The sequence below is a fragment of the Sycon ciliatum genome, chromosome 7 (genome assembly GCF_964019385.1).
Source record: "Sycon ciliatum chromosome 7, ocSycCili1.1, whole genome shotgun sequence".
Lineage (NCBI taxonomy): Eukaryota > Metazoa > Porifera > Calcarea > Leucosolenida > Sycettidae > Sycon > Sycon ciliatum.
In genome coordinates, this window is record NC_088649.1 from 27,999,071 (window position 1) to 28,023,954 (window position 24,884).

Here is a 24,884-nt window from a genome sequence, read left to right on the forward strand (position 1 = left end):
TGTCTTGAATGAATGCGCCAGGGAAATTGTAAAGACGCTATCTCAGCCCTTTGCTTCCAACACGGAGTTCTACCTGGAAAAGTCTTCCACAACCGGAGTCAGATTCAGGTCATAAAGGATGGGGAGGGTACATGAGATCAATTAGCGAAATGCCAAATCCCGAAATCACATTTACCACATCTCAAAAGAACAGAACTACGCCAAAAAACGCCTTTTACGGTACATGCACACCATGACTTACAGGGTTTGTAATTTGGTTGTGGTGTTGAACAGCCCGGCAGGTAGGTGAACAAGTTGATTACCTTTCAAATCTCTGGGAGAACAAAGTATAATTTTGATAGGATGTATATCACTTCCTGAAAGAATTTCGTATTACTCTATTTGGCGTCTCAGAGGAGAAAGACAACCTGTTACGAGTTATGACTAGGGATTATTTTTTTATATACAAAAGACACAAAGGCACACAATGAAAATCTTGGCAAATTAATTCCGTTGTGACTCAGAGTTTCATGGCTGAACCAATCATCCGACAAAGATAATGGAATAGGAGGCAGCGCTGGTATATCTAAGTGGAGAGAGCTGTGATAATACGATAGCGAGAGGAGTAATCGCGTGAATGTATACAGGGACAGGCTATTTCAGAGGCAGATGCAGTAGGCGCAGGTCTAGCACTAACAAGTATGCGCTTTATCTCGCTCACACACCACACACACACACACACATACTAACACGCACACACATAGTAACACGCACACACATACACACATACACGCACACACTAACACACACACACATACACCCACCCACAACACCCTAACTTGCACACGGGCGCACGCACACACAGACACCCACCCACCCACAACACCCTAACTCGCACACGCACAAACACATGCACACACGCATATACACACACATATGGACACATGTCCACACGCATACACAGACATCTGCGGTCGTATGACAAATCTAAGCGCACACAAACTCCTGCAATCACGCGTCAAGAACCCGCAGCGGTCATAGCTGTCTATGTTATAGGGGTGGCCAGCAAAAACATTCACGCGATTACTCCTCTCGCTATCGTATTATCACTAGGGGTGAAACGAGTATCTATTTTGGCCAACCGATCACTCGTTCATAATATTCGATCGAGTATCCGATTATTTCGAGTATTTTATCAAAATTCAAAAGCGCTAGATTTGCAAGTTCTCAACCAATTTGGAAGAAATTGTCTGTGAACATAGAACAAAAGTCGCCAACGTCTTGTACAGCGTGTAAAGTAACGATTTTCATCAGTACTTTCATACCTCAGAACGTTACTTGCCGTGGTGATCGCATCGTCGAAGTCTTAAAATACTGACTCAAAGCCATGCATAACGCATGCATACCAGTGGACCAGCGGTACAACAAAAGTTATAAAAAATACAATGCCAATCCTTCAAAAAAAAAAAAAAAAAAAAAAAAAAAAAAAACGATCGAGTGCAAAATTTCGAATACTCGCTCGTTTGAAATTTTCGATCGAATACTCGAATATTCGAACTAATCGTTTCACCCCTAATTATCACACCTCTCTCCACTTAGATATACCAGCGCTGCCTCCTATTCCATTATCGTTGTCTGATGATTGGTTCAGCCATGAAACTCTGAGTCCCAAGGGAATTAATTTGCCAAGGTTTTCATTGTGTGCCTTTGTGTACGCCGCTCTGCCGGAATCAGGCATTGAGCACTCTTGCAGAACCAAAGCATATTGCCTCTGTATTAATTTATTGTCTCTGTAATTTGAAACTCGGGGATTGAGCTAATAATAAAAGTAGAAAGGAAAAGGACATATGGAAACGAGTTAAGAGTTACTCTCCACCACTGTAACTAGATACTATATACAGTCAGAAAGTGCAACAACTAGGCACAAAACTGACAGAGTACTGAGACATTCGACGCCCTGACACCTGGAAGGCTGTCGGTTAGCGCTACGAAGATGTGTTGGAGCTAGGAAGCTAATAATAATAATAATACTTGGTCCGCGTCAGCGATATTGTCGCTTATCTTTCAAAAATTTAAACTTGGACTTTAGACAACAATGAATGCACTGAAAGCGATATAACTTGGTACGAAGGAAGGTAAGACATATAATAACAAGTAGCCAGAAGGAATTTATTGTCCATAGACGGGTTCATGCTGTTTTTAGTCCTCCTCGTCGCTGCTCTCCGCGCTAGCGCTGTCTGCGCTGCTGACGAGTCCGTTCCGACCGACTCCAAAGCTTTTGCCAGCTCATCACGCTTCTTCTCGGCTGCCTTGATGGTGTCTAAAGAGAATGCTCGATCGTGACGATCGCCTGCTCTAGAGGACTTCGCGTGGGCAGCGCGACTGCCTGTGTGGTGCGAATACGAGTTGTCGCCGTCCGTTGCGAGAATTCCCTTGAACGACGCGTACAGTACACGCCAAACCGATTCCATCTTGTCGACTGGATACGCATGCCACGCATCTTGTACAGCTTGCAGTAAGTCGAACACATTTTTCTTCGCGACCATCTCCACGTCTTTCTGTAGGCTCGCGAAGAACGCCAGATCGTTCGTGTTGAGATCGGGAGATTGCGCAGGCTGCGTGATCACTTTGATTTTCACGCCCTGTTTGCTCGAGTGCTGGGCCCAGTGGCGCTCGTTTACGGCTGCGGTGTGGGGGCGAGCACCGTCGTGCTGGTAGATGACAGTTTGCCCAGCTTCAGGTTTGCCAGAGCCGCTGCGAAACCACCACATCTTCTTGCGAATACTGTCCAAGACGCCATCCTTACGCAACATCACCTTTCTGTACTCCACGGCATTCACGTTCACAGTCTCGAGAACAAGCGTCTCTCCAGCTACTGTGCCAGTACGCGAGTCACTGCGCTTCGCCGTGCGCTGTAGGGTGAATGGCCACAGTCCAATCTTACCGTCGAAGTTGTACTCGGGGCGCGGGCGAGCTGTCACACAGAGAAACATCACCTTAGGCATGCGCGATTTGTGGAAGATCTTTGGGTCCGCTGGCATAGACACTGCGCTTGTAGCTCCGTCTTGCTTTGGGAAGACTCGACAAATCGTGCCATCTCGCATCAAATAATACCATTTCTCGTCCCCGTGGCACATGTTCAAATTGTCCACAAACTTTCTCCTTCCCCTGTTGTATTGGTCGATGGCCCACGATAGTCTGTTGAGGCGATGGCGAACAGTGAGCTTGGGCTTGATATATCTCCGTCTTCTCACAGCACCAAGCGCCTGACACCACCGTCTGACGGACGGTTCTGAGCATGGATATCCAGCTTCAGTTAGCTCCCCTGCCAGCTTCTTGCACGACAGTCTCCCCCACGCCTTGTCGTTGATCTCGACCATTTTCTTGGCCAGCTCAGGAGTCAACTTGAGATTGAAGCCACCGCAAAGGCTGGCGCGTCGACGAGTCATTCTGATATTTCCCTTGGTCGCAGTGTCTTGCGCCTGCTTCTTGTAATTTTCCACGATGCGCTGGACACTCCGAGCGTTCAGCTGCAGGTGAGGAAACTGAGATTTCAACTTGGCGATCGACCCCCGAGGTAAGCGATCTCGGCCTTTTGCAAGGGCCATGTACGCTGTGACAATGCGCCATCGATCCGGCGTTTTGATTTCTGCTCCTCGCTTGCGTGGCGTCGCTTGTTTCACTTGTGTTGCTGGTGTCACACCACCAGCAGCTATCTTCGCAACTACTCTCTTCAGCCGTGGAGCTTTCCTCCCTGGTGTTCTTGTGCTGTTGTTAGTTGGTCTAGCCATGATTGCAACAGGAAGAAGAATGGAACTAATTCAGAGGAATCATGCTTTTTATTGTGCATCGCGCTCTCTTGACTGTACTGTGTGACAAGATGTTCTATTTTGATGCGTCGTGGTATCGATCAGAACCACCCCCACTTGTTCTCGAAATTCCACTCAATATCTAGCTAGACCTTTCAAGTAGTGGTAAACCAACTTACAAACCGAATGTGGGAGGAAATGGGCTGTCAAGTGAGCATTGGCGACATAAAAAAGAAGCTGGTAGATAAGCGACAATATCGCTGACGCGGACCAAGTAATAATTTGAAACTTGGGTATTGAGCCAATAATAAAAGTAGAAAGGAAAAGGACATATGGAAACGAGTTAAGAGTAACTCTCCACCACTGTAACTAGATACTATATACAGTCAGAAAGTGCAACAACTAAGCACAAAACTGACGGAGTACTGAGACATTTGACGTCCTGACACCTGGCTTCAACCCTCTTTTGGTCTTTCCATAACCTTGAACCTTCCAAGTTGGAAGGCTGTCGGTTGGAGTTACTCTTAACTCGCTTCCATATGTCCTTTTCCTTTCTACTTTAATAATAATAAGGCCAAAACAAATAATGACCTTGTTTCCGGTCGCCGGACCGGGCCACTTTTTCCCAAATTCTGAAACTTTTTTTGATCCCAAATGTATACAAACGATGGCAATGCCATGTATGCGAGTGCACTCAACGAGTCATAACTCAGTCAAATCTCAACCGAATTCCACAATCGAAACACCTACAAGGTAGCAGAGATTCTCAGATATCGGCTCGAAAACCTCCGGGGTCGATACGAGCTAGAATAACAGAGCTGGAAGGACTCGAACTGTTTGCTTGATTTCTCAGGATGTACGAAAACAGGAATACACCATAAGCTCTACAAGAACAGTTAGTCAGTCAACTTTGATATTGATCCTTGCCATGATATATGTAAAATGTACACAGTCTCCAGTATTATCACAGTCTCCTCTATAAGCACGGGTGCGAAGTGGGTTGAAAAAACATAAGTACCGTGTTTATAAGGGAGATAATAATGGTAACGGACACGACACAGTACAGAGAAGAGGGAATCATCATACACACTCAAACAATCGGGACGAGATAACAAAATTCAATGTAAGTCAACAGCTGACTTCTTACGAATCTCACCCTCATCAGCTCCATCACCTTCGCTGCCACCTGACTCCTCCTCGTCCGTTTTATCACCATCACCACCAGCCGTCTTGTCGCCATCCGCCGACTCGTCATCATCCGCCTCGTCATCATCTGTATCTTCGTCATCCGCCGCATCATCACTCAGCTCATATTCACCACCAGTCAGTCGTCTGGTACCATCCGTGTTCTCCTTCCTACATCTGTCCCATCCCACTGTCCTTAGTTCATCCCTGTCTCGAGATTGTGTTCCGTTTAGCTTCTGGCTTCTGTTCTCCTTCGATGCTCCGCGTGGGCCTTGGCCATTCCTACCATATTCTACGGTTGAATAATGTGCGGTCGACCTCCGTGGTCTCCGGACCGCGAAATTATCAATCATTTGATTGACGATGACGCGAAAATACAAATAACAATAATAAGTAAAACAACAAGCCCTTTTCTTACAAATCATCGCCGAGGTCGCAACCACTACTTCCTACTAACAATAATTTATGATTTTAAATAGTTTTACTCGGTTAAGGAGCCAATTTAATAATTGTGGTAACAGAGGAGAGGACAACATGTAACGCGTTATGACAAACAGTCCACCAACGTGACCAGATCACATGCAGGCAGCGAGTGCGACAAAATAGCACAAAACCTACAAGGAGTACGGAGACATTCAGCAACCTGACACCTAGCTCGAACACTTCTCCAAGGCGCAAGCCATCAAATTTCCAACTTGAAAGGCTCAGGTTCGGACATGCCCAAGAGGGTAGGAAAGCATATTTTTGTTTGATAGAATGACTCCTCCATTCTACTATACAGTCATACTACAGTATTTCCACAGATAGTAGGCTGGTCTACCATTTTTTCAAACTCTCGTCATAACCCGGACTTGTAATTGAGGACGGTCTTGTATTCGAGGACGGTCTTTTCTTCTTTCAAACCAGTTTGACCCCGGTCTTCTATTTTTCGCCACACAGTTTTACCCCTGTTCTTCCATTTTCTTCTACACAGTTTGACCACTGTCTTCTATTTTTCCCACAGTTTGAGCACTGTCGTAAGACTCATTTAGTAGGCCCGGTCTTTCAATATGAGACGGTCTTGTATTTTTTCAATCACCCCCTGCCCCGGGCTTGTATTCAAGGAAGGCGTTGTTTACAGCAACCTGACACCTAGCTTGAACACTTCTCCAAGGCGCAAGCCAACCACGTTCCAACTTGGAAGGCTCAGGTTCGGAAAGGTCACAAGGGAAGGAAAGTATATTTTTGTAGGATAGAATGACTCCACACTCATTTATTCCATACAGTCATACTAACTTGTACACCCTTGAGAAATGCCTCAACTTCAAAACCTACGTACAGTCAACTTTGCTAATAACCACTGCGGACATAACGACAATTCGCGAATAACGACATAATTTTCATGCCCAGAGCAAAGTCCTATCCAACTGCAACACATAATGAGACTTCAGGTATAACGACACTTCGCGAATAAGAACACTTTTCTGATGCCGAGCCGAGTGTCGTTATAAGCGAAGTTGACTGTATCTCAGTTTCTCAGCCTGAGTGACTTTTACCGGAATGAAAGTGAAAGAAACCCCATGACAGTCACATCGCCGATGGTGGGTACAGCAAAGGGTTATATGTTCAAAGATCTTCCATGGTGTTGGTAATCACAACCGGCTTATTCAGCTGAGAAACCAGATTTGTGGCAAGCAACAACTTTGGCCACCCACAACATGCCTTTTGCAAAGAAGCCGCTCGTGGCAACCTGCAGTGGCCATGTTCTTCCTTAGCAGACGGATGGTCATTCGTAGCTGCCAACATACAACTATTCTTATACAAGGCTTCTCTTGGTTCTGCACGGGTTTCGGTACAGGGTGGATAAAGAACCACTTTTGCCCTTACGTTCGTTGTGACCACCACGTGAGCGGAATCAGATACCGGTCATAAACGGTTGGGAAGGGTGCCTCAGATTAACCAACGCGATGCCATCAGGCATTGGCTGATAATGCTGGAAAAGGTGCCAGATTCTGATCGAAAAGCAGTGAGATTGGCAGACCCATACAAACCGTATGGCGGGCAATTCCTCGAATTCTGCTCCATTTCTTTATCCACATACCAAACACAAATGAAACTTACCAGAAATGGTACCGATTTCTGCCTATTCTTCTGCCGGCATTATCCGCATATGCTAGATGCCACATAACGAAATCCCATTCGCCACATCCTAAAAGAACAGAACTAACGCTACGCCCTAAAAACGCCTTTTTACGGTACATGCACAACATGACTTACAGGGATTCTAATTCGGTTGTCGCGTTGAACAGCCCGGCAGGTAGGTGATCAAGTTTATTATCCCAGAAATATCTGGGAGAACAAAGTAGATTTTTGATAGGATGTATATCACTTCCTGGAAAAATACTATCTATACTGTGCTATATACATTGGCCACATCTCAAAATAACAGAACTACGCAAAAATCTCTTTTCCGATATATGCACGCCATGACTTGGATAATACTTATTTACATTGTACGTGAAGTGTGTGTGTTCCAGTGAGGTCTACATCCCAACCACCGGTGTAGATTCACACAAAGTGTGAGGCACAAAGTCTAAAGAAATTATTGAATGGTCTCTGCCGGGATGACGACTCCACCATAGCTCTTTGGTTAAAGCATCGCTGGCTACTAGCAAGGATCCTTGGTTCGAGTTCGGGTGGTGACAGTCAATTTTTTCACTGTCCCCGTTTGTGTCTTTCCCTCAAATTAGTGAATTTTGTATAGCAGTAAAACAATAAATGTAAAAAAGAGAAGAAAAACATGAGAACGAGTTATGCAGCAACTTACCACGACTGTAAATAGATGATAAACGGTCAGAAAGTGTGACAATAGGGCACAATACTGACAGGCTACTGAGACATTCAGCGAAAAGAGACGTAGTTTTAACACATCTCCAGTGCGCAAACCGACAGCCTTCCAACTTGGAAGGTTCATGGTTACTTAGGACCAAAGAGGGATATTGGTGTCCGGTTTTGTACAATTCGTTTTCGCCCTTTCTTTACCTCTGATATTGTTGACACACCCAAGTTGGGTGGTGTGTTGCTTTGCTGCTTCGAATTGTAGTCAGACCGCATTGTCATGACAAAATAACTGGTCTCGTCATCGTCCTGTAACATTCGGCATTCTTTCTTGCCGCGGGACTTAGCTTCTGCACATTTTCGCTGTGCTCACCTTCTTCTCTTCGGTCCTATGTAACCATGAACCTTCCAAGTTTGAAGGCTGTTAGTTTGCGCACCGATGTGTTAGAGCTAGGTCTCGGGTCGCTGAATGTCTCAGTAGCCTGTTAGTTTTGTGCCCTAAAATCGCATTTTCTGACCGTTTATAATTTTGTTACAGTCATGGAAAGTGGCTGCATAACTCGTTCTCATGTGTTTCTTCTCTTTTTTACATTTACGACTGGCTCAGTATCAGGGCATAAAACAATAAGTTTTTAAATATGTTTACTTCAAGTACTCGGATAGTGAGTCAATAAATTTATGGTAAAGGAGGAGAGGACAACATGTTACGAGTTGTCCACCAACGTGACCAGATCACATGAAGGCAGCGAGAGCGACACAATGGCACAAAACTCACAAGAAGTACTGAGACATTCAGCAACCTAAACCTAGCTCGAACACTTCTCCAAGGCACAAGCCAACACACTTCCAACTTGAAAGGCTCAGGTTCGGACATGACCAGGAGGGTAGGAAAGCATATTTTCGTAGGATAGAATTACCCCACCATTCTTCTATACAGTCATACTAACTTGTACACCCTTTAGAAACACCTCAACTTAAAAACCCATGTATGTGTTTACCGCTGCCTGCATGGACTTGCTAGTCCTCTTCTGCGAGATCGCTTTACTTCTGCTCTTGTTCTGCCCCCCCCCCCCCGACACCTGATATGGCTTCAGTGCGATCTCTTATTTACGCGTTGACAGATGTTAAAGGGGAACTGTCACCAACAATTTTCTTTGTCTTATCTTGTAGTTCTTTGGCTCCTGATCACAATGGTGTTATTCTTTTTTCTCTGCGATGACTGGAAGTGGGTGAAAATTTGAAAAGAAGGTCCCCAAAATTGTCCCGAAGTAGCGAGTGACGTCACGCCGGACTTGACCTCCACATGTACATTCATCGTCAAAAACGAAGTCCAGCCCGTGTGCTGGTCGAACGAGCAAACTGTTCGATGTACGGTGCATGCTTGCCTTCTGAACTCGGGTACTGATGTGTACGTTGTACACAATGAGAACTCCAAAAAGGGACAAAACAAACACAAGTCGACAGCAGTTTGTCGCACTGGTACTTCCTCCACGAAGCTCCAGCTCTTTGTTTTCGTTGTGATTTCGAAGGATTGGAAGGACGTTTGTCTGCTGTTAGTGTGACACATATACCTCGTACTTGGAAATTACGTCGTTGTATCGAAGGTGGCGGTGTTGCCCACCCGGCTCTGAAATGAAAGGCGTTGGAGTTTGTCATCTGCATCTTCAGCAACATCGCCAGCTAAGATGCCTTCACATAGGTACATTGTGTTCCTTTGGGGCTCGGGTTGGTGGTGTTATCGCCGGCGGGAGGAGTACTGTTTTCTGCATACGCGCTCATCATCGTGTTGTTCCTCACACGAAAAGTTCAAAACAACGACGTACTTCCGTGCTCACAAAATAAAACTTAGATCCTCGCGGAAGAAGTCAAAAAGGTGAAAGCTCAGCTGCTTTTTATTGTGATTTGGCTGTGTACCTGCACGTGGGTCTCTGCCTCTTTGGCATTCTCCTTCGGTATGACGTACCCATCTGTGTTAGAGTTCAAAAGGCACACGTGCACCGTACATCGGAACAGCTAGCTCGATTGACCAGCTTCGTTTTTGACGACGAATGTACGCGTCGGGGTCAAGTCCGGAATGACGTCAATCGGTACTTCGGGACAATTTTGGGCACATACTTTTCAAGTTTTTACCCACTTCCAGTCATCGCAGAGAAAAACAGACCATCATGATCAGGAGCCAAGGAACTACAAGATAAGACAAAGAATTTGTTTGGTGACAGTTTCCCTTTAATTAAAGGTTGCGAGAGGGCCACAAGTTATGAGAAATCGGAGGCTTTCCCACGTTTCTCTTCCAACAAATGCAGTGTACAATGCCTCGATCTTACTACGATGGACTTACTGGACACAGCGTTCACTTGCGCACCTGCACTAAAGACAGTTCACTTTTGTCCCAATGCAGTCCATCGGCTTCTACCTCGTCTTGGTGACTCAAAGGCGACTGGACCCGACGGTATTTCCGCTCCTGTCTTGAAGGAATGCCTTAGGGAACTTGTAAAGACACTATCTCAGCTCTTTGCTTCCAACAAAGAATCCAGCCACGAAATTCCACTTGGAAAAGTCCTCCACGAACGGGGTCAGATTCGAGTCGTAAAGGGTTGAGGAGGGTACATCAGATCAATCAACGAGATGCCAAATCCCGAAATCGCATTGGCCACATCTCAAAAGACAGAACTACGGAAAAAAATGTTTTTTTTTTCCAAAACATGCACACCACGACTTACATGACCTTTATTCTGGTTGTGGCGTCGAACAGCCCGGCAGGTAGGTAAAGCAATTGAACACGGCTCAAATATCTGGGAGAACAAAGTAGAAATTGGATAAGATTTTTATTATTATTATATTATTTATTTGAGGGATGACCCAGAGGCAGGTAGCCATTTGAGGCGTTCTCCACTGGTGCGTTATTGAATAGGTAGCATAACAGGGGGGGGGGGGGGTAGAATAAATTAGCCAGGCACATGGAATGAGACAATAAAACTTCAAAGGAAAGCGTGATGTGCAATTACTGCTGAGGTGTAGGAATGCCAGTGGTTTTATGGGCATGCTCATGTGTATATAGATGTAATTTCTTCTTAAATTCCTGCAGGAAATAGACAGTTCAGAAGTTCTAAAAAGGAACATAGACTTTGATAAAGATTCGTATTTAGGTAAAATGATTTGAGCCAGCGCAAGCGTAAAGGGACGTTATCCCGCTGCACGTGATTTTGAGAAAATTGCACTTCAAGTGAATCAGCTGATTTCCGGCTGTCACGTTCGGATCGAACTTGAAACTGTGCGTTTTTCTGTGGTTATGTGTGTGATCCGTGATTTCTTTGGAGCAAATTCACTGCGTCGATAGGAGAGTCAACATCCTACAGCTCCTGTAGAAGAAAACCCTGTCTGAATCGACCCACATACCACGCATTGGCGATCAAAAATCGAATTATCGAGAGCGCAACCTCCGCTGCATGCGCAGCATGCGCGAGTCTGAAAGGTAAAGGAACTTGCTTTCCGCGCAGCTGCCTTCCTCCCTTCGCTTTCCCCTGAGTCATCGGGTTTGGCGTAGCTACTCACCATGAGCTACCGTAAACGTTTCACCAGCAACGAAGCGCTGGAATCTCTCCTGGCCTGAGAGAAGATGAGGCTGAATTGTTTGGTGATAGAAATATTATCAACACCTATGAACAAACAATTAGTGTATATAACTGCTCCTTGCCAGACTTCGACTTCATATTGCATCCTGATAATGGCAATTTGCCGAAACGTTGAAAATGATTCTGTGAAATGAAATGAGTTGTGAATTTGCAGTTTGCAGGGAAGGAGCATGTGTGCTCACCAATTCTCTTCGAGTTATGAAGCTGCAGAATGCCTCACCGCTACTTCGTTATATTTTGCAGGTCTTGAAGTTGTTCATATGTTGCTCAGACGAGTACGATCTGATTCTTCGTCAAGGTGAGACATGTCGCAGTCGATCCACGTCGGTCCCGTGGAGAACCGGCCACATTTGATTATGCTCAGAGAATGCGTTGAGCGAGACATTATTTGGAATTGGAAACGTACTTGTTTCTTTGTTCAGCATACTAGAAAACTTAAAACTTTAGCGGAAGATGGCAAAAACACATATTTAGAATTGACCATTCTGACCTCTCAATTAGATATAAGATGTAGATGTTAAGGGTTTTGCTGCCTACTGATGTCTATGTCTCTTTAGAACCAAATTTTATGACACTAGATCAATTTTTGAAAATACCATTTTTGCGCCTGAAAATGGTAGAAATCCAGGTGGTTTTCGGTAGTCCTCAAAGGGTTAATACTCTTAAGCGTGCTACCGTCCTGGACATGAAAATCCGGTCGGTGTTCAAGCGACCCATGGGCGATGGCCATGCAGCCATGAGTACGCACACCGTGCACACATTCATTTCTGCGCTGCGCTGCAGCGCCGCTGGTCCATTTTTGGATTGTGAACGTGAACTACGGATTTGGTGTGAATTTTGGCACGTGTCAATGCATATTGCTGGAAGTGACTATACCCTTGCCCGGTACCAGTGAACTTTCCACCATTGCAAGAAAACACACAATACACCCAGCAGAAGAAAAAGAGTGAGGGAAAGACACAGTTGTGTTATGATTTTTTTTTGCAGTAGCTGGGAAGCTAACTAGTATCTGGTGTGCCCACCATTATTTGTGATGACTTCCTGCCGACGGTTTGGCATGGATGTTGCGAAACTTGCCACATCAGCAGGCTGCAGCGCTCCCCAATCCAGATCCACGGCCTTTCGCAGCTCATCCGTAGTTTGGCAGTTGTGTGCTACCAGTCGTCGTTTCAGCAAGCTCCAAATGTTCTCGATCGGGTTTAGGTCTGGTGAACGAGCAGGTTGAAACGCAATGATCGGCATGCCGTTGTCGAGGATGTGCTGCTGCGCGTTAGGTGACAGAGACACAGTGCCGAGGACGTGCACCCTCGCCGGATGCTGTGCCTGCTCAGCAACAGACACAGAATCGCGAGGAAACCAGAACATGATCCGACCGTCGGGGCCGGCAGCAAAACAAGCTTCGTCGGCGGATACTGTCCAGTCGAAGGCATGGCCTTCCACATGACGACTCATCACCTCCACCAAACCCACTGCGAAGAAGAGAGTCCTGTTTGTTGGAAACTTGATGCATGCAATTACTGCAGACCAGCTGAAGGAGTTCATTGCAGCGAGGGCAGGTGAGGCTGACCACAACGTCCAAGTGTTTGACATAAATATAAATATTTTTAGTCCTCCACTGCGCGTATTGTTGCCAGTGCAGCGGACGAATTGTTTCTCATCAACAAGCTCTTCTGGCCCAGGGCTCTGTACACAAGAGAGTAAAACTTCGATAAGCACACCCATTCTGATGCCCGTGGAGATCAACAACCAGCGCAGAGGGGAAGCTTTGCGAAAACGAATTGTACTAGGCGAACGCCAAACTCCTACTGTACTCCTAATGCATGAAATTGTGATAGACTAGTTGACTACAAAACAAGTTGTTTCACACGACGTACGTTTCGCCTTATGGTTCATGACAGCTCATCAGGTGTGCAATTTGAAACTCGGGTATTGCGCCAATAATAAATGTACAAAGGACGAAGGACATATGGAAACGAGTTAAGAGTAACTCTGCACCACTGTAAATAGACACTAATTCGTTTTCGCAAAGCATCCCCCTTCTGTATTAATCTTCGATATTTCTCAGCCACCCAAGCTGAGTGGTGTGCTGCTTTGCTGCTTCGAATTGAAGTGAGACCGCTTTGTCAAATATCCTACTGGTCTCGTCATCGTCCAGTAACAAACGACACTCTTTGTTCCGTTGGGACTGTAGCTTGTGCTCATTTTCGTCGCACTTATCTTCCCCTCTTTGTCCTCTCCTTAACCTTGAAACTTTCGAGTTGGAACGCTACGGAGATGTGTTGAAGCTAGATGACAGGACGTCGAATGTCTCAGTACTCTGTCGGTTTTGTGCCTAGTTGTTGCACTTATAAATACAGCCTCTGTGCTACGCGTACGAGTCCACAATGGAGGAAACAGTTCCGCACGGAGATTGACTAAATTAGACGTTATAGTTACGGGGAGGTCGGAATCCGCGAGCGGAAAAAAAAATCATAATAGTTCTACCCCAAACCTGCGCAGAAGGATGCTCAAATGACTAGTTTTTTATATTTAGGAATGAGCTACCTTAAAGGTTGCGAGAGGGCCGCAAGTTATGAGAACTCGGAGACTCTCACGTTTCTCTTCCAACAAATGCAGTGTACAAGGCCTCGAACTTACTACGATGGACTTACTGAACACAGCATTCACTGGCTCACATGCACTAACGACAGTTCACTTTTGTCCCAGTGCAGTCCACCTGCTTCTACAGCCCATTCATCAGAAATTGGCCCGCTGGTTTTGGAAGTCGGATTTGGGCCGAATTGAGGATCAAAAACCCACTTTAAATCTCAGAAATCTGGTTTTGGATCTGCTTTTCCATACATTTTGCCATTGCATACCTGTCCTAATATTGTAAAACCTGGCTGAATTTCTATTTCTCTGTTCTTGGACTTTTCTGGCCTCAAATGTGGCAAGGATTAATTGCACGGGTCACACAATGCAGGATGTACTGTTGTTTTCACGATATGTACAACTATGTGAGAGAGACACCAAAAAGTTAGGGTGCCAGTTTCCAATGAATGGACTGTAGCTCGTCTTGAATTCCTCAAAGGCGACTGGACCCGACGGTGTTTCCGCTCCTGTCTTGAAGGAATGCGCCAGGGAACTTGTAAAGACGCTATCTCAGCTCTTTGCTTCCAACACGGAGTTCCACCTGGAAAAGTCTTCCACGACCAGCGTCAGATTCAGGTCATAAAGGGTGGGGGACGGTACATAAGATCAATCCCGAAATCCCATTTGCCACATCTCAAAAGAAGAGAACTACGCCAAAAATGCCGTTTTACGATACATGCACAACAAGACTTACAGGTTTTCTAATTTGGTTGTTGTATTGAACAGCCCCACTGGTAGGTGAAAAAATGGATTATCTTCCAAATCTCTGGGAGAACAAAGTAGAATTTTGATAGGATGTATATCAGTTTCTGGAAGAATTTCTTATTACTCTATTTTGCGTGCTAGTTTGTAGGTGGAGTGTGTGGGTTACAGTGAGGGCTGCGTGCCACCCGCCTGTGTAGATTCAGACAAAGTGTAAGTTACAAAATGTGAAGAAAATGTAGAACTGTTACTGATTGGATGACGACTACACCATAGCTAAGTGGTTACAGCATCACTGGCTACAAGCAAGGGTCCCTGGATCGAGTCCTTGAGGTGCCAGTCAATTTTTTCTTCACACTGTTCCCCTTTGTGTCTTACCCTCGAATTAGTGAACTCTATATAAGCAGGTATATAAGCAGGGTGGCCAAGGACGTTTTGGGATACGTCAACCATAGCAGGCACCAGAAACCAGATCTTGCGATACAAGAGCTATCACTCAAGCAAAAGCATATTCGTCTGAGTATCAGCAACTCCACCAACCTAGCAGTCAAGGTCAATCTGAAAAGACAGCGAAATGACCTTCAACACACCATCAGAGACAAGTGTTGAGCCAATGCTGAGGCGCTTCTGGAGGCCAAAGCAGCAGAGATTGAGAGGTTGAAGGACGGGGCATGCATGTTTAAGGCTGTGCACCTCATGAGACGACGAAATGCCCAGAAACCGGCTGTGGCGAACGAGACTGGACGGTTTGCTGGCAGCGATGGTCAAGCGGCATCTGTCGTCAGAAGTCACTTCATGAAGCCGTTTCTTTCAGTTGCATTCGGGTAAAAGTCAGTTAGGCTGAGAATTGTTCAAGGAAAAGTTCGCAACACACCGTCGCCAGTATAAAACATTAGAAAACTGTTAGAAACTGGAAAGCAGCCGACTCGTGTAGACGGATTGTGAACGCGAGAATCTAATCCTGAATTAGAAAAAATAATCCCGCTCAAGTAACATGCCTCTGTTCTTGCACCGAATCTCACCAGCATTATCAATATGTCTCTTAGAACTGGACAGGTTCCGCCAACCTTCAAAGTGTCACATGTCAGTCCATTATGTGGCGACCCAACCCTGCCCCAGAACTATCGTCCAGTGTCTTTCCTCCCCATTATCTCTTAATTGGCTGGCCAAAAGTCCTATATATAGGATTTGAAAATGTGTGCCTTTTATGCCGTTGTTATTAGTCATCACTACCAATAATAACGGCATAATGGTTTTCATGGAAGTTGTAAATATGTTTGAGGCATGAATGTTTGCATTTTAGATTCATAGGGGGATAATATTTCTGATGAATACCCATTTTCAGCAAGAATTGGAAATTTTAGCATAATTTTTCAGCTGCTGTCATGGAAAGGACTGAAGCAGTGAATGTGCAGAAGAACATTGCAGGTGTGGCACGGGGTGGTTTCATGATGACATATCGCGTATGCCGTCATGAAACTACCAGTTTTAAGGATAAAACAAGGTCCAATAAAATCTCAAATCCTATATGTAGGATTCGAAAAATAGGGCACAGGCCTTAGTAATATTGGGCAAGGAGATGAGCCTGAGATGTTAGTGTTTGAAAAAATTATCTTATTCAACTCTCGATATCTACTAAGACCTAGCAAGGAAGAATTGGTCACATACTTTTTGCTATTCTCATGCCACACTCATTTTGAGTTGAAAAATATGACCAAAATCCTATATATAGGATTTAGAACATTAAGAGATATCCTGTATTCTGGAGACAATGGTTAAGAGACAGCTCACAGCCTATCTGGAGGCACACCAGCAATTGCCCGACAATTTGCTTATAGCAAGTAACATTCGACTGAGGATGCACTTGTGTTAGCTGTTAATCTATGGTCCACCGCTAGATTCAAACGAGAGTTCACTGGGCTCCTTGATATTTCAAAAGCTTTCGACCGTGTTAAGCATGAACGTCTAGTTACAGTTTTGTTTCCCTTGGTATAGCTGGACCTGCCTGGAATGGTTTGCTGACTACATCTTAGGGTGTTTCCAGAGTGTCAAAGTTCTGGACACTGTTAGTGAATCCGTTAGTTGCTCCCATGGTGTTCCCCAAGGTAGCACCCTTGGGCCACTGCTTTTTGTGCTCTACACTAGTGAACTCCACACCGTACTGCCACCGTCTGTATGTTGCGGATTTCTGTTCGACTAAGATTTACGCATGTTGTTGTATTTGGTTCTTGTCTGGTGGAGTCCAGTGTCTGATGTCATATAATTATGGTCTAAGTGTACGCGCGAGTATGGTATGGTGTTTTTTCGTTGTCTTTTTCTCGAGTCTTGTTTTCGTTTTTCTCCTCCTGCGCCCTTGCCGTTTATTATTGAGAATTGAATACTAGTATTGAAGTTAACTGAACGGTTCGTTCCTGTGTGGCGGGGGCCAGGAAGAGAACAATTTACTATTAATTTTTATGTACAGCACCAAGAACTTGCAGATGACATTGTCATGGGCTGCTCCAATTCTGACCCTGCCATGACAAACCTTGCTACCTGGCTGGAGGACAATGGCCTGCTCCTCAACACTCCCAAGACGCAGTTGCCGTTCATTCGGCCACGAGGCGCAGCTGCAATACACGGAGGTCTTCTGCAATGGCGAGAAATTCTGTGTGACCCCTACAGCCAAGTACCTTGGTTTAGTCCTGGATAATGATTTATCCTGGGCTCCACATGTGAAGTATATTGGTCGCAAGACAGCGCGAACAATTGGTCAGCTCTGGAGGCATGGACGAGGACTGAGTTTGCTTCCCCGGCGAACATGGTTTCTGAGCATGATCCTTTCTCAGCTGCGTTATGGTTCAAATGGTTTCTTTCCAGGACTTAGCGCACACCTGCTTGATTAAGTCTCCAAACTCTCCAAGACGGGTCTACGGTCAACCCTCCAACAGCGTAATGTCGTACCCACAGCTACTCTTCTATCCCTGCTGGTGTCCCCAGCCTACTGCAACTGCTAAATCAAAAGTTTCTGGTCCTAGTTCATCGGTGCCTCCACCACAAAGCTAGCCCCCTGCTTTAGGAGATGTTCATAGGCACTGCTCGAGTAGGCGTCCCCAGCAACATCCGGGCAACTTGAGGGCAGCAGTCCAATCTGCTATGTGTGCCTTTTCTCCGCGGTCCCTTGGGGCGACGTTCCATCCGGTTCGTGGCAAGTGTCTAGTGGAATGCTCTTCCCGTCAGCGTCAGAACTGAGGGTGGAAAGCGGAGCTTCCAGGCTCTCACACGTGCATTACATTAAGAGGTGACTGCAGCGGAGCAGTAACTCGGTCAGCTACTCTCACATACTGATCGATCTCTGTCTCGATATCTCTCTCTCTCTCTCTCTCTCCCTCCCCTCCCTCCCCCTCTCACTCTCCCTCCTCTCTCCCCCTCCCTCTCACTCCCTCTCTATCTCTTTCTTTCTCTCTCTCTCTCTCTCTCTCTCTCTCTCTCTCTCTCTCTCTCTCTCTCTCTCTCTCTCTCTCTCTCTCTCTCTCTCTCTCTCTCTCTCTCTCTCTCTCTCTCTCTCTCTCTCTCGCTCTCTCCTTTCTCCCCCCCCCTCTCTCTCACTCTCTCACTCTCTCTCTCTCAATCTCTCTCTCTCTCTTTCTCCTTCTTTCTATCTTTCTCTCTCATTCTCTCTCGCTCTCTATCTCTCTCTCATTCTCTCTCTCATTCTGGCCCCTCTCTCACTCTCTCTCTCTCTCTCTCTCTCTCTCGTTTTCTCCCTTTCCTCTCTCGTTTTCTCTGTCATACTGTATCTACGACCTAAGTTTTATTTTTCACTTCTTCCCCACTCATCTACTACCATGTTCATAATCATTAAGAGAGCATGTCTCTCTTCCAAGAAATGCAGTGTATGATGGACCTACTGGACACAGCGTTCACTTGCGCACCTGCACTGATGACAGTTCACTTTCGTCCCAATGCAGACCACCCGCTTCTACCTCGTCTTGATGCCTCAAAGGCAGCTGGACAGAACTACGCAAAAAACCTCTTTTCCGATACAGGCCCACCATGACTTACAGGGTTTGTAATTCGGTTGTGGCTTTGAACAGCCCGCCAGGTAGGTCAACCAGTTGATTATACCTCAAATTTCTGGGAGAACAAAGTAGAATTTGGATAAGATGTACATTGTACGTCAAGTGTGTGGGTTACAGTGAGATCTGCGTCTCACCCACCGGTGTAGATTAGAGAGAGAGAGAGAGAGAGAGAGAGAGAGAGAGAATGATAGAGAGAGGGAGAATGAGAGGGAGAGAGAGAAACATAGGGAAATGAGAAAATTAAGGAGATATATCCGGTTGATTTGAGGTTGCACTGTCGGGCTAATATAGGATTACAAGTACATTGATTTGTAACTAGTTGGATGAACATAATTATTGCCACACGCAGAGCCTTCCAGCTCTTACGACAGGCAGCTGTTGGCCAGAGCGAATGGAGATCTCCCAGAGTCAGGAGTCTACCCTGCCCGGCTTTCTGCAAATCTTGATGCAGCATGCTGGGAAGAGTGACGCGTGGCCGGCCAAGCCATCTGGTGCTGTTGTTTGCGAAAAAGATTTCCATTGCCGATACTGCGGGGGTTGATGGTGGCAGCCGCAAGATGTGACCAAATAGACGCCACCTGGCACGGCGTACGAAGATGCTGATCTCCGCCATTTGGCACCTCTGGTACATTGCTTCATTGGAGATGCGCTGCGGCCATTTGATTCCAAGGAGAGAACTCAACTGACGTCGTTGGAAGGCATCCAACTTTTGGAAAGCAGATTGCGTGAGGCCGCAAGTGCCACAGTTGTACGCGAGAACGGGTAGGACGAACGCCGACTACAGTCAGAGGCGCAGACGCTCACTCACAGCAGATCTCCGTTTCCAGAGGTTAAACATCGAAGTGAAGGCCGCTGAAGCAAGCTGCTTCATTCGTGCTACGTCAACCTCGTCGCCAAGAAGATATCCTAATTTTTTTTCGGACCATTCTCCACTCCTCACCAATACTTTCGTTGCTACTGGGCACCTAAGGTTCCGTTTTAATTGGGTTGACAGTCAGTGACCCTATCAATATCAACTGGAAATGTAATATCATCAAACATCCAAATACTAGGGACCTTTCGCACCCCGCGTACGGATACGAAACGAATGCTGATTCGTCACCTGGGTTCGAGGATTTGTCAGAGTCCCTGCGGAGAACTCGTTTTCACGAATGGAAGCCTCTTCATTCGTGGCACGCTCCGAATCCATCAGGTACACATTTATTTGGATAGGTACACATGTTTTGCAAGGTACACATTTTTCCCTTGATTCCATGATCCATGCACGTGTGCGTGTAAAAACCCGTACGCCAAGCTACCGGCGCCCGCGGCCGTATTCATAGTTGCCATGCACATTTGCATGACGACTTGCGAAACCTGAAATCAGTTTTCAACGAAACGATTACGAGCCGAATCAAACTTTCGTTTCGCATTCGTTTCGTAGCAAATGCGAAAGGTCCCTACTATCTTATAATACCCGAATACCATAATATCGAAGAGAAAAGGACATATGGATACGAGTTAAGAGTAACTCTCAATCACTGTAACATGATACTATATACAGTCAGAAAGTGCAATAACTAGGCACAAAACTGACAGAGTACTGAAACATTCGACGTCCTGACACCTAGCTTCAACACATCTCCGTAGCGCTAACCGACAGCCTTCCAACTTGGAAGGTTCAAGGTTATGGAAAAGACCAAAGAGGGGAACTCGTATCCATATGTCCTTTTCTCTTCCACATTTATTTATGGCTCAACATCCGAGTTTCAAATTACCATAATATCATTATGATTATCAACTCCCTCAGTATTCAAACTGTAGCAATAGAATCACACCATCTATCACAATAGCAACATGCAATAACTATCATAACGTACCGCATTCGATATCCATACTTATCTTGTTTTCTTTTTTCCGTCTTGCATGTTGCTTTCTGCCTTAACATCAGCATCTTCCATATTAATTTTGATATCTGCTTACCACCACTCATTCTTTGACTACTGTGATAAAGACATTTACGAGTGAAAGATGAACGTGGTGTCGCGACTCATAGCAAATGTATGATTTCCGTTCGACGTAGTGTCCGGATACCATCGATGTTTTATTTACAAGGTTGACCGATATTAAGGTGGCTCATACCCAATTAAATTAAATAAAAAAATCACGATTCGCGTGAGACTTGGCTGGAAGCCGGACTTTCCGCATCCGTAGGAACGCCACCACCCTTCAAGGATCAAGGCGCAGATGCAGCCCCTAAAGCGGTGGGAGGTGAGTAGATCGGCTCACCAGCAAGTGATCAAAGACCGAAAATCCCATTCACTGCATCCATGATTTCCTCGTGCTAGGCCACGAGTTCCCATTAACTGTGGGTCGCAGCACGGCTGGAAAAAATCCTTTCGCTTCCAAGCAGGACTTGAACCTGGTACCCTATGTTTCTCATTCATGATCTTAGACCAGCTCACTATGCCTGCATACCCAAATCGGAACATAAAAACGACCTGATCGATTTTGTTCAAAATTGCACAGCTCTACTACCAGAATATTGTCAGTTCCGAAAAATAGGAAGGATTGAAACATATCTTCATAGTTAAAACCTGATTTGACATTTCTGGTATGTTGGAGTATGTTGCACAAACACATATCCCAGCATTTTGCTTCTACTGTATCTGAGTGGTGATTTCTGCAGTCAAGCCAAGCCGAATAGGGTGGCTGGGCTTTCTTCTCAGGGTTCTTGGCTGCCCATACTAACAATCTCATTTGGCTCCGAAAAGCAAATATCTGTACTTCGCCGGGTTTTTTTCCCGAAAGTGGCCAGATTTCTTCAAGAAGTACAGCCAGCTATGTGGTTCATACACTAAACATTAGATATTCGATATTGAACCAAAGTGAAGGACCTAGGAGCACGGGTTGCTGAATCCAATATTGGCTGACGTGTGTGGTGGACAGAAAGCATTATAGTCATACATAATGGCCGTATAGATTTCATTCAAATGTTGCAAAGGTATTTAAAAATAGTAATGGGAAGAGTTTACCGAGTTATGGCCACTGCAGCTACCAGAAGCATACTTTGTCAAGTACTACCAACACGGAGTTCCACCTGGAAAAGTCTTCCACGAGCGGCGTCAGATTCGGGTCATAAAGGGTGGTCAGGATAAATGAGATCAATCAACGAGATGCAAAATCCCCAAATCCCATTTGCCACATCTCCAAAGAACAGAACTACGACAAAAATGCCTTTTTACGGTACATGCACAACATGACTTACAGGTTTTGTAATTTGGTTGTGGCTTTGAACAGCCCGGCAGGTAGGTGAACAAGTTGATTACGGTACAAATCTCTGGGACAACAAAGTAGAATTTTGATAGGATGTATATCACTTCCTGGAAGAATATCTTATTACTCTATTTTGTCGTACTAGTTTGTAGGTGGAGTGTGTGGGTTACAGTGAGGGCATTTACCCGCCCGCCTGTGTAGATTCACACCAAGTTTGAGCTAAGAAGTCTGAAGAAAATGTTGAACGCTGAATTCGTCGGGAATGGATGTGTTAGTGTCTCTACAGTAAGATCGGGCGCCGAAGAACACCTCGCCGAAGAACACCCAGGCTGGAAAACCGGCAAAATTTAAGAACAGTCCAGGCTAGAATTATCAGATTTAAGAACACTAGATCTACATTGTACGTAGATCTACATTGTACATGTATGGGAGGTGAGTACATGTCATGTACACGTGTAAACAGTAACTGCTACATGTACAGTCATTCCCATTTACGACACCCACTACTGGCACTAGTTTAGAAGTATTACATTGCACTACAATCATGTACATGTACATGTACATGACAAACGTCATGACGTCACTCGACTCGCCGCGCGCGCGCGTGTGAATAAGAACGGTCTGGCTAGAATCAAAAATTTAAGAACTTTCCTAGGCTGCGCTCGAGCCCCTGCGTTCTTCGGCGCCCGATCTTACTGTACAGCGTGCAAAGTAAATATACGTCTATGGAGGTGCACGGCTGGATGTGGCTGCCATTGGAGTCTGGTAGGTTTGAGCAAACATTTTTCGATGCTCGGGTGTATAACCCTTATCCTCGTTCAAACCGAAACCCCGCCTCCCTGGTGTCCGTCTATGCCAGACACGAGAAGGAGAAGTGTCGCAGCTACGAAGCACGAGTTTTGCACATCGATCATGCGTCTTTTGTCCCCATCGTCCTCAGTTGCACTGACGGGCAAAGCAAAGCAGCGAAGGCTCTCTACCGCAGGGTTGCGTCCATGGTATCGGAGAAGATAGGAGAGTCTTTCTCGTCGGTGATTGCCTTTCTTCGAGTGAGGTTGGGCTTTGCCCTTGTCCGAGCAGCTGCCGTGGCCATTCGTGGTCATCGACGTCCAGCCTCTTCCTCTGCCGTTGACCAGAACCGGTCAGCAGCTTTGGCTGTTGCGCAGTGTGGCTTGGCGTTGTGAGAACTAACTACTTGCACTGTATCCCATTGTATTTGCCCTTTCTGTCAAATATCCGTCTTTTCTTTTTCTCTATTTATTTTCTTTACCAGGCGTGGGCCATTCCCTGGACTATCAAAATGGGTGCCTTATTATTTTATCTGTTTCTGTTATAATGACAGTCCATTGCAGATTACAATTTTTTTACATCTATGCTGTGATAGGTGATTTCAAGTAGTGCTTTGAGCCGAATTCTGACTTTGGAGCTCATAATATGGCCGAATTTGGACATTCTCTCAGCCGATAGAAAAGCCGATTAGGCGAAAAATCAGGTCGATTTGGGAAATGCCTAGCTGGTGCTCATAGCCAATGACACTACCATGCTCGCTGCGAGTTCTGGGGCTAGTCAAGGAGATATTGCTTTGTGGCAAACAGAGAGCAGATGCGGAGGACCAGGCAAGCAGTGCAGCTGGTATGGGTAGGCAAGCGAAGCAACAGTACAGCGGATGGCCAGCCTGGTTAGGTGTCTACCAGGACCGAAAGCATCCAGTGCGCAGCGCTGAACATTGTTCAGACGCTGGAGGTGACTCTGCACAGCTCCCATCCACACAAGAGGCGCATACTCCATGACTGGTCCTACGAACGCCTTATATACGGTCCACCTGCCGGCGCAGGTGAGGATGTGGGCGGCTCTGTTTAGGACCCCAAGCCGTTGGCGTGCATGGGAGGCTGCAGAGCGTAGGTAGTTTGTAAATTTTATTATTTAAGGGGTCAGCCTACCCCTAAATTCCATATGGCATTCAATTGACCGTAACTTTGGTGTCTCTCCATGGATTTGAGTGAAAGTCCACACACTTCTTCCACTATGCTGGCTCTCTGGACATGATTTAAAAGTTCTTGAGCCTCGCTGACAGGCTTTCCAGGCCGGAAAAACTCAAAATTCCAGCATAGTGCCTCGGTGTGCGCGACACCCAGGAGCCAAAAGAATGCATTTACAATTTGTTCTCATTTTCGTGCCCATTCTGTCCGTGCGCGGGATCCAAACCTAAAACAAGTCTACAAGCAGCCATGGGTGGTGGGGTAGGGCCCCTCAAAGTGGCCCTTGAATCTGTGACAACGGAACGAGTTTGCGTTCTCTCACAGACTCCCACAGACCCAAGTCAATTTTAGACTTTTTTAGGTTTAGCACGTGCTACGAGGTTGTACCTTTGATACAACATCCAGTGCTGGGACGTCCACAGCAAGCCATTTCCACAGCGCTGCACACCAAATCCAGGATACCCTCAAAAATCGGCAAAGACTACCACTCGCGTTCCACCACTGCCTAGTACTGAATCCTACCTGACTTCTTGACACAACCCAAACTTGCCAAAGTCACTAAATCAACGTCAACCACAATATTCAAGCCACATATCTGCAACGTCACGATTGTGCTGGCAAAGGTCATGCTGCACGTGCAGCCCAATACGTGGCTAAAAACGTGATTTTTGGACTTGGAGCAAAATTCTGCACACTTTCGCGTGTTTCCATGAAAGGACAAGTTTCACACGGTCTGCTCATATTCAAATACAGTGCTGCCAAAAAATGACTGTGTGCAAAAAAATCTTTTTCCTTGCAAGGGCACATTTTTTCGGCCATAACTCTTGAACGGCT

General features: G+C 45.8%; 2 long non-coding RNA genes across 2 annotated transcripts; both read right to left on the reverse strand.

The window, feature by feature from the left end:
* Nucleotides 1-242: 242 nt before the first annotated feature.
* Nucleotides 243-10,558, reverse strand: LOC135820642 (uncharacterized). Its single transcript, XR_010554155.1, has 3 exons — nt 10,511-10,558; nt 7,230-7,301; nt 243-313 (listed from the first exon to the last, which is right to left on the reverse strand). It is a non-coding gene; the product is annotated as an uncharacterized LOC135820642 (long non-coding RNA).
* A 4,197-nt stretch (nt 10,559-14,755) lies between these two features.
* Nucleotides 14,756-22,135, reverse strand: LOC135820644 (uncharacterized). Its single transcript, XR_010554156.1, has 3 exons — nt 22,064-22,135; nt 18,800-18,871; nt 14,756-14,819 (listed from the first exon to the last, which is right to left on the reverse strand). It is a non-coding gene; the product is annotated as an uncharacterized LOC135820644 (long non-coding RNA).
* Nucleotides 22,136-24,884: the final 2,749 nt, after the last annotated feature.